The sequence below is a fragment of the Adiantum capillus-veneris genome, chromosome 10, assembly GCF_014529385.1.
Source record: "Adiantum capillus-veneris isolate H3 chromosome 10, ASM1452938v2, whole genome shotgun sequence".
Classification (NCBI taxonomy): Eukaryota; Viridiplantae; Streptophyta; class Polypodiopsida; order Polypodiales; family Pteridaceae; genus Adiantum; species Adiantum capillus-veneris.
In genome coordinates this window covers 154,530,745-154,542,070 of record NC_140940.1, presented here as the reverse complement: position 1 = coordinate 154,542,070, position 11,326 = coordinate 154,530,745, and positions in this window count along the sequence as shown.

Sequence of the window (11,326 nt, the reverse complement as noted above, 5' to 3'; positions counted from 1 at the left end):
CTGTAATACATCATATGCATTGGCTAGCAGGCGTATGCAAAGAGTTTGTTGGAATTAGGGTTGCAGACAAATGCACACAGCTTGGAGAAGACGAAAGAAGCTCAAGGCACACAATAGAGAGTGTGTTACTTAGTGTGCAATGGAAAGATGGATAGCCCTAGAGTGATGGGCGTATATACAATGCTCGGGGGAAAAACCTCCTAAAGAGGGAAAAAATGCCCCGGTGGTCCTAGTGTGCTCACACACATCACTACCACATGTATATGGTAACAAATCCCCCCTGGAGTGATGCGATGAACAAGAGCTGGCACATGAGTAAAGGGAAGTGTCATGCCCTGAGGACATGATCAGTCCACAAAGGGAGTAAGCCAAAAGCTTTGCGGAAAGCTTCAAGCTTCTCACGAGACAATGCCTTTGTGAAAAGATCTACAAGGTTGTCCTGTGTTGGCACATAAGCCACGTTGATCTCTCCTGCTGAGAGCCTCTCCCTGACATAGTGGTAGTGCACCTCAATGTGCTTTGTGCAAGCAGGAAAAACTGGGTTCCTTGCAACTGCCAATGCGCTCTGACTGTCAGCGTAGATAGTGTTGGCAGTGTCCTGTCCAACACCCAAATCAGCCATAAGGCGTCTGAGCCATACACACTCAATCGTAGCTATGAAGACTGCCCTATACTCAGCCTCACAACTCAAAATGGCCAGAGTAGGTTGCTTCTTGCTCAACCATGATATACATGAACTGCCAAGCATGAAACAAAAACCACTTGTGGACACTTGCGTGTCAAAACAACCAACCCAATCTGAGTCCAAAACAACATGTAAATATGGTGGCAATGATCCCCCCTTGGGATAAAACAAGCCAAGATGTAAAGTGCCACTAAGGTAGTGAAAAATCCTCTTGACAGCCTACCAATGCTTAGACCCTGGGCTATGCATAAAACTGCTGACCTGTGAGACTACAAACTGAATATATGGCCTCGTGTTGCATGCATAAATGAGGCAGCCAACAACAGTTTGGTAAAGAGTGACATCAGCAGGATCGCCAGCATCATGTAGACTCAACTTTAAACCTTTTCCATGGGAGTGGCAATAGGTTTGCAATCTTCAAGTCCAAACTTACATAGCAATGTCTCTATGTAACTTTTCTGACACAAGGCAATACCACCATCACACTGCTTAAACTGTATATCCAAGTAATGATGCAACAACCCCAAATCTTTCATCTTGAAAGTAGCATTCAAATCAGCCTTAAATTCAGCAATATGTCTCTCATTTGGTCCAGTGATAAGCAAATCACCGACATAAAGAACCACAATGAGAAGTACATCACCCTCACGCTTTCCATACAATGTGCTTTCTGTTGGACTGTTACCAAAGCCTCGTTTGACCAAATGAGTGTCATCTTTCTCATACCAAGCACGAGGAGATTGCTTCAACCCATACAAAGCCTTCTTACATCTGCACACTTTGTCCTCTTGTCCTTTTATGACAAAACCGCGAGGCTGCGTTACATAAACTTCCTCAAATATGTCACCATTCAAGAAAGCAGTAACAATGTCTGATTGATGTACATCCCAACCAAAAGGAGCTGCCAATGCACATAGAAAATGCACAATAGTCATAAAGTCGAGCCTTATGGCGATCGATCTCACCATCCGGCTTGTGTTTCAACTTGTAAACCCACTTAGTACCAATGGCCTTTTTGCCAGGAGGCAAATCACATAAAGTCCATGTGTCATTTTCTATAAGTGCATCATATTCTGATTGCATGGCAGCCATCCAATTTTCTGAATTCTATGCTTCATCAAAAGACAGAGACTCCTCAACATCATGTAAGCTAGACACAGCCAAAGCATAACAATCTGATGCATAAGATGTGTGGCAAGAGCCTGAACGAGTACAACTAGACAAAGGTGCATCCAATTTACTGTTATGCAAAGTGTGCACCAGCCATTTTGGCATACCTCTAGCCTGCTCATTTTCAGCCCTTTCCTCATCAAGTACTCATGTACATCTGCATTAGTAATAGGCTGATCTATAAAATTTTCAGAAACCCCCATAAGATGTACATTTGCCTCATTGGAACTTACATTTGTATTTCCACCACTGAAAAGAGGCAACAAAGTGTCATAAATGTCATGTGAGCTTACATTACTGTCTCTAGTACATGACAGCAAGGGCTGAACAGAATCTTCCACAAACACTACATCTCGTGAAACCAGAATTTGTTTTGTTTGCAGATGATACAATCTGTAACCTTTGCTTTCAGCACTATAAGCAACAAAAATACATTTGACAGCCTTATCATCCAATTTTCTGCGCTGTGTTTGTGGCACCAAAGCATATGCCAAACAGCCAAAAACACACATGTGCTCAATAGAAGGCTTTTTATCATGACATGCTTCATATGGAGTAATAGACTGCAAAGCTTTCATAGGACACCTGTTTAGTGCATAAGTGGCACACATGATGGCCTCAAGCCAAAAAAAAATGTGGCAAAGCAAGCTTGACTTTTGACCATACATCGTGCCATTTCCATAAGTAACCTGTTTTTCCTCTCAGCAACACCATTTTGCTGAGGTGTATAAGGCACTGTACATTGGTGTTTTATCCCACGACTAGCCAGAAATGCATCGAATTCATGAGACATATACTCCCCCCCTCGATCAGAACGGAGGGTGCCCATAGTACATTTCGAGACATTTTCAGCCATAGCCAGAAATTGTTTGAAGCACATAAAAACTTCGGACTTCGCTTTAAGCAGAAATACCCACATGCTTGGAGTGATCATCAATGAAAGTCACGAAGTAAAGGTAATTGCCCAAGGACGGAGTTTGCATGGGCCCACAAACATCACTATGCACAAGCTGCAACCTGCATGTGGCCCAAACTGAACCATCCTTTGGAAACTTTGAACGCTGCATCTTACCCAAAATACAGCCTTCACAAACATGTTTGACAGGTGCTTCAAGAGGCGGCAAAGAAGCAAACCATATCAGATTTTTGCAAACGTAGCAAACTGACAAAATTTAGATGACCAAAACGTGCATGCCAAAGTTTTGCATCTGAAATAGCCCTTGAATCTGCAAGTGCATTTGCAAAATTTTATCCAGACTTGTCATACAAAGTGACCTTATACAGCCCATGGCACAAAAGCCCAGATGCAACAATTTCATCACCAAAACTCGATGATGAACTGTACATCTGTCATCCACAAATTTGACTACAAGTCCAAGTCTAGCAAGTGCAGATACAGACAAAAGATTCTTCTTGATCCCAGGTACATAAAGTGCATCAACAAGTGTGAAAGAACTACCATTAGCAGCAGTAAGCACAATCTTTCCAACTCCCTGAACTGGATAGGAGGCATTGTTGGCACAAGTGACAGAATTCCCATGAGGGACAGACTCGAGAGAGGTAAACAATTCATGATGTGAGGTAATGTGCTTTGTAGCACCACTATCAAAATACCACACATGTGAATCTGCAGCAACTGACAAGCATGCATCATGGACAACAGGATTGTAAGTGCACTCTACGCTAAAAGCCCATTCTGCATTGACATCAGCATCACAGTCTCCTATCATAGAAGACTTAACAATGGCTCCATTTGTAGTGGAACCACCCTCTTTCTTCTTAGCCTCTTTGGCCTTCAACTTAGGCCACTGCTTGATCAAGTGATCATTAGCTTTACAATAATGGCAACGCATCTTCTTTTTGCCCTTATCACTAGAATTTCCAAATGAATTGCTGCTAGCAAAAGCATTAGGAACAGAAGTTTTGCCACTCGCAACAGAACCATACGAAGTGGCTGCATTGCTGTTACCACCCTTTCTTTGAGAAGCAATAAAATCCTATTCAACTGCACGCTGTCTAGTCCTGTTTTTTTTGGAAAGTGACTCTTGCAATAGCAATGTGCATAATGCATCAAACTTGAAAACCTCTGGATTTCCTTGGGTCATTAGTCTCCTAGTACTAGCAAAAGTCTGGTAGGAATCTGGTAAGGCATCAAGAACAGTCTGCACAAGGGAACTTTCTGAAATGACTTCACCTGCAGAAATAAGTTGCTCATTGATATCCTTGACACCAGCAAGGAAAGTGTCCATATCATCTTCCTCATGCATAATCTTCGACTCTAGCTCTTTACGCAGCAAAGCAATTTTAGCCTCATTGCGACTTGCATAAAGACCAGCCAAAATATCCCAAGCTTGTTTTGTAGATTTTGCTGAACGAATGTGAGGAACAATGGTGGCTTCACAGAAAACATAATCAATGCATGAGCCTGCGCATCCTTTACATCCCAACGAGATTGTTCTGCCGTCGGTGAAACAACTCTAATAGCAGTAATCCTTGCAGCAAGACCTGCAACATCCTCAACATTGCCTGTATCCTCAGAAGCAGGACGCACATCAATGCCCTGCACAATATTCCAGACGCCCTTTGACACAAGAACATGTTGCATCATGTAAGCCCACATAGGGTAATTGTTCCCATCCAACCTGTCCTCAGCAGCAAACATCTTGAAGACATCTATGTTGTTGTCAGCCATGGTAAATGTTGTACCTGATGTGAAAACTACCCGAAAATAGGAGAAATGGAGCGGGAACAACACATGCTATATAGCACAAACCGTAGAAGACTGTAAGGCACCTGTTATGCAGAAATTGGCACTGACAAAAATTTTGCACAAAATGACGAAACTGCCTGTGCAAACCTGCCTAAAGTGGAAACGGAGGCCGAAATGAGCCCGAATAAAAAATTTGAGCAGACTAAGCTCTACGAGTACTCCTGAAATATTTGTTGACCTGTGAACGCTCGCCAAACCTCACTGTAAGCGGAGAAAGTGAGCAGGCGTGTGCTGGAGCAGCCGGTGACTAAGCTTGGGAGGACGTAACCTGCTCTAATACCAATTGTTGGAATTAGGCTTGCAGAGAAACGCACATAGCTTGGAGAAGATGAAGGAAGCTCAAGGCACACAATAGAGAGTGTGTTACTTAGTGTGCAATGGAAAGATGGATATCCCTAGAGTGATGGGCGTATATACAATGCTCGGGGGAAAAAAACCTCCTAAAGAGGGAAAAAATGCCCCGGTGGTCCTAGTGTGTTCACACACATCACTACCACATGTATACGGTAACAGAGTTGCATGTGTAACTAACATGTGCAGATACTGATCCACATCGAGTGTATAGTTCAAAAAACGAGATCCAAATAAATCGAAGCAAGCGAGAATGCAAAAAATTCTAAAACAAGCATATAGATAAAGCATGAATGAATTGCAACAATAAATGAGGTGCTTTACTGACCTGCAATGTTGTATTGCTACTTTTCGATTGTCCAATCTACATGCCGATATTGAGTCAAGCTACAAAAAAACAATGTGAATAGTTAAACATATCTTCTTGCAATGAAACGTCACAGATTGAAAGTGCAAAGTATACAAAGCACGTCATGAGGTGCCATACAAAAGTATGGTGGAGAGCTGGCAATATGGTCTCTCCAAAAAATATAAGAAACGAAGCCGTGCCCTGCCCCGTAGCATTTATGTGTTGCACCAAGCAAACGCATGCACATGGGAAATTGGATGCATATAACGGACCTTGCAGTGTTGCCAACAAGCTGGAGTCATGCTTGTGCAATTGGAACGTGCAGTATTATGTATATATGTCCTTTCTACCATACACAAAAGACGCAGATGTAACTTTATGTTCTATGTCCTCTAATCAGTATTACCTTCTGTGTGTGTGTGTGTGTGTGTGTGTGTGTGTGTGTTGTAAGCTGCTTCAGTCAACAATTATTTCTTCTTGCCTCCTTGTTGACTAACCCATGGTATGTATCATGCTTCCTAACTACACTGAATAATGGGCATCTTGAGGCCATCATCCCCGTGCGGAAGGCACTATATTTAGTCTGCTCATCAATAATCCAAACGCGCATCTGGCAAACTATTATTAGGTGACGCTCATGGGCATTAGTACGGGTGGCGTTCTGTTCGACATCATTCACCTTCAAAACGGAGCCAAAAAGTGGTGGGGATGGTGTCATATTAAAGCAAATATGAAAGACCATACTACCTTGCATTCAGCTGTCTACTAGGCATTGTGGCAAGCTATGACCAACTAGAACTTGTAAATGCTCCATGTTATACTTCTCAACACATCATCCCGCGGTTCAAGACAACACAACGCCGAATTTGTCAGTCCCTTTGATGTATGTTATTTGCAAGGGGTTTTCATTAGGGTCTCAATCAAGTAGCAATTCTCTTCAACACCGCTCGAAGGTGAGGGTGTAATGAGTGTGTTTTTGTGGCCATAGAGATGGTATACTCAAGCTCATCACCAACAACTGTAAAAATTCTATTGATTCCTTTGACAATGATCTCACTTTCAAGAGCAATAGATTTGTTTTCTACATTGACCGTCCCCTTTTGATCATCCGTGAGTCCCGTGCTTTGATCAGCAGTAATGAGCAAAAAACAACTCTAAAGATCCATCAATTTTGGGCCTCCAATAACCACTTTCTACATGCAAGGGGTGCAACAGCCATCCATTAGAAACTAATATCCCTAGTCAAAAGATGCAACTTGAAGGCTATCAAGGTGCGATCCCTCCAAAAGATGCAGAAGCCAGTGCTTATGGCAGAGGTACTAGTAGTTCTGTTAATGATGCAATTGAGATGACGGCATGAATACTGCGAGAAATCTAGTCCTTTTTTGCATACAACAAGATTCCATATGTTCAGTCCAATCGATGTCGCCGCCACCACCCATTCGGCCAACTCTCCTTCTCAAGCTTTGGCGGCCCTCCAATCCGCAACACCATAGCTAACCTGTTTGTCGAGACAACCTCCTTGAATTTTTGCCGATGTAATGGATCTTATATGCTAAGCCAGTAAGAGACGCAGAGAAAGGTGACTTATCTCTATAAAGAAAACCAAGATAAGATGCAACATCATGAGGAATGTATTTGCACAAGAGGGAGCTTTGCACCCAACATATATGATTTATTGAGTGTATAGCTAAATAAAATAATTTTTAAATCTTGAGGTTGCAAAATACATTCAACAGTAGAAAAACTTTGTCCTCTAATTGACGTTGAAGTTGGTTTCCCACTCAGACAGTATATTAATAGCAGCATGCCCTGCACTATGGAATGTTAAGTCATTGTTGGCGATAATTTGATTTGGTTTGTTCAACATACTATAGCTACTATATGGAGTTTCTACCTAGACCGCCTGCTGCACAAAAGACCTTTGAGAAGATGTGAATAGATTTTCACTGCCCGCCTTGGAGTAGCATTCCTCCAATGGAAAATGAGGGTATCTGTTGGCTACAATACCAAACTGATGTCTGCCATCTGCAGCCATCTGAACTTGATCCCCAATAGCTGTTGCGTACATGGACCTTTGCTCATAGGATTCGTCATCGAATCGTGGTTATTGGCAAGAAGGTAGCTTCAAAGCAATAACTACTGTGCATTCAAATCCACACTATCAGCATTATCTACTTCGTGTGCAGCTGCTGAAGAGAAACATTGCAGTATACTGTTGTTGCTAATCTCAACTTCTCTTGCATTGGCTGTTGCGCCTTGCACGCGATTTAGCAAGAGAAGCTCTTTACAGGCCGCAATATTGGCCATATTGTCTGTAAAGTTTTTGCCATCCCCCCCAGTTGTTGAATGGCCAGCAGTGAACTGTTGCTGGAGGCTAATAGGTGCTGACATATTGGTATGCATGTCTCCAGAAATGGCATTACTCCGCAGTTCATGTTCTTCGGCTTCTCCATCATCAAATTTCTTTGTGTGGAAAAAAGAATTAGCTTAAATTTTTTCTCTTTGACTATTCTTTGGATCCTGGTCAGTAGCGACGTAGACACTTGCATGATTGACTACTTGACTTCCACTGCAATGCTAGTGCTACATCTCCTTGGAGCTATACATTGAGCAACTCGCTCTTGCGGACACCATCTTTTGCATTAAATTGGTCAAGAGAGATGTTCTTCATCAAATTTTCAGATAGGCTATCAACAAAGCTAGACGAGGAGTGCGACTGAAGCCAATGGCTCATCAGACCATGACTTGCACTAGTGGCAATATTCCCCAATGCCTTTCCCTCGACATTGAGTTGTTTGCCACTAATTCCCTCACACTCTGCTAAAAGTGCAAGCAACATAAAGAAGCTTTGGTGTGATCAATCCTGCTAAGCTTTTCTACCCTAGTCTTGTCCACTTCGAAGTTTACTCTTTACATTTCTTTGGCCTTTGTCGTCTGCATCGCCAGCAGTATGATAGCATCTACAGAAAAATGTGTTGAACGGGCCTATGAAGGCAATGAGTTTTGGTATAATTAATAAGCTCAACACATTTTTAGCAGCACTAGAACATACCTCTGCCATGGGTTGATCGCACGAAATATCTGATCTTTGAGAGTGCTCATCATGTCGGCAAGCATCCAAAGTACCCTCCAGCTTGATGATCTACGAAATATAACAAGGGTTTGAAAGGTCTCTAGTACTCCTTTCTGGTTCTGCCCGGCTTGCTGCTGCTGCACCGGCGCGCCGAATTACTGAGCGGAAAAGAATTGGTGAGAATCTTGAGAATTAGGCATGGGACCCGCTGCGTATCATTTCCATGAACATTGAAGGGTGGCCGAGGGCACATGGTTGTTGAATTTGCATGAGCTATACTTGGGGAGGTATAATGTTGGCCATAACTATTTGCGCCTGCAGAAACGAGCTGAGTAAGGTAGTTGAAGCTGGACACACTGTTGAGCTGGTCACTAGGTCTTGTTGCACACAAAGCTACTATGATCGCTACGCGGGGAGGAAGGCGCAAGTAGGCTTATAATTAGGACTACAAAAGAAGGCCGATTCCAATATGCAGATGGGACAAACAGTGATATTGTCGACCTTGTACTGCTGGAATGAATAGGGAGGAGCTTGGCCTACAGAATGTTCTCGTCATGTCGACGAGGTGGCTTTTCTTCATGGCTCTTCACTTTCATGTGAACAGGTATAAGGTGCGAGTATAGCTAGTTGGGCGTTGTCGCTTCCAACAACATATAAGATGGGAGTTGCCACTTCCAACACCATAGATCAGAGGATGAGAAGGCAAACGTAGGGTCCGCGTTTGATGGTGTAGGGAATGGTCGCCTACTGACCATTCCCATTAATCATGGGCGATCGATGGAGACCGGGTGCCCTGATTACGGGAATGGTCAATAGGCGACCATTCCCGGCCGTCAATGGTCGTGGGAGAGGGGGGCTAATACACTGACCTGCAGAGGGTGACAATCGAAATTCCACGCGTTGATGTGGCAGCTGCAGAGCCATTGATGCTCAGGTGATTACGAGTCTACGATGGCTGAGGTGTCGCAAGCAGGGCACATTCTGCTTGCTGATCTGGGAGACACGCATTGGATTGCATGGTTGAGATTACCAGCACTGATGTGGCGTGCATCGCATGCTTGGAGAGCTACATTTTGCAAAATAAAGTGCAGTAGTCGAACGACTCAGATGCGCTGCCCCCCTTCCCACGACCTTGGCGGTTCCATTAAAGGTCATGCGAGTTCGAATATCTTCTCCACAAGCAGTTCGCAGGTTCCCCAGAAGCAGCTCGGAGTGTTTGCAGGTTTGTTTCTAGCCACTCTTTAAGAGCCACTCTTTAAGAGAGAGAGAGAGAGAGAGAGAGAGAGAGAGAGAAGGCTATGATGCAGCTAGTACTCAATGATATGGGCTTTGCTCGAGAGCAATTGAGCAATGCAGAGTGCTTTCTTTATTTTACTCACTTGGTAGCTTTTCATATCTTTTTATTTAAAGCTTTTCATGGTAATAATGTTTTTTAAAAATTTAAATCTAATGCCAAGTAGTGGCTTCTGCGTTCAGATATCGGAAAAAGAGACTTCCAGCACCATAGATCAGAGGATGAGAAGGCAAACGTAGGGTCCGCGTTTGATGGTGTAGGGAATGATTGCCTATTGACCATTATTGTTAATCATGGGTGACTGACGGAGGCCGGGAGCCCTGATTACGGGAATGGTCAGTAGGCGACCATTCCCGACCGTCAATGGTCGTGGGAGAGAGGGGCTAGTACACTGACGTGCAGAGGGTGACAGTCGAAATTCCACGCGCTGATGTGGCAGCTGCTGCAGAGCCATTGATGCTCAAGTAATTACGAGTCTACGACGGCTGAGGTGTCGCAAGCAGGGCACATTCTGCTTGTTGATCTGGGAGACACGCATTGGATTGCATGGCTGAGATTACCAGCACTGATGTGGCATGCATCACATGCTTGTAGAGCTACATTCTGCAAAATAAAGTGCAACAGTCGAACGGCTCAGATGCGCTGCCTTCCTCCCCACGACCTTGACGGTTCCGTTAAAGGTCATGCGAGTTCGAATATCTTCTCCACAAGCAGTTCGCAGGTTCCCCAGAAGCAGCTCGGAGTGTCTGCAGGTTTGTTTCTGGCCACTCTTTGGGGGAGAGAGAGAGAGAGAGAGAGAGAGAGAGAGAGAGAGAGAGAGAGAGAGAGAGAGAGAGAGAGTAGGCTATGATGCAACTAGTAGGCAATGATATTTGCATTGCTCGAGAGCAATTGAGCAACGTAGAGTGCTTTTTTTAATTTTACTCACTTGGTAGCTTTTCACGTGGAGTCTTTTTATTTAGAGCTTTTCATGGCAATAATGTTTTTTTTTAAAATTTAAATCTATAGCCACGTGGTGGCTTCGAAGAGCCTTTGGCTCACGCTCACCAAGTAAAAAGTGTGAAAAAAACCCATCTCGACAATCAAGGGCTGGAGCTCGAACCTTTCTGAAGCGCCTTGCGGAGGTCGAGGATGTCGACAGGAAAATGAAGGGTCAACAATGCGCTCAGCAGGCTACTGACTAAGATCCTCAGGCACAGGGCCATTGAGCTCGGCTTGGAGCTGCGTAGCGATGGTTTCTGCAAAGTCAGTGACCTGCTGCGGCTAGATTTGAAGACAAGATCAAAGGTTCCCCTCAGTTCTCATACAGTGGTAGAAATGCTCGACGCTGCGCAGCTCAACACCAAGCAGCGTCTTTCCACAATGGTGGACGACGTCGGCGAGCTCTACATCTGCACATGCCAGGGACACACCATCAAGGAGGTGGCTTCTCCCGGCTTGCTCAGGGAGATCACATTTGCAGACCAGGCCCCTGTCTGTGTGCATGAGGTGCTGCCCAGCATTCTGAGGGAGGGCCTGCGGGTCATGGGCAAAAGTTCCAGGCCTAGAAATTGAAGGGTGCCCTTGTCCTTCCTAGGGAAGGGGAATTCCTTTAGTTTGCCTTCGGAGAGGAAGGGCCATCATACACTTTG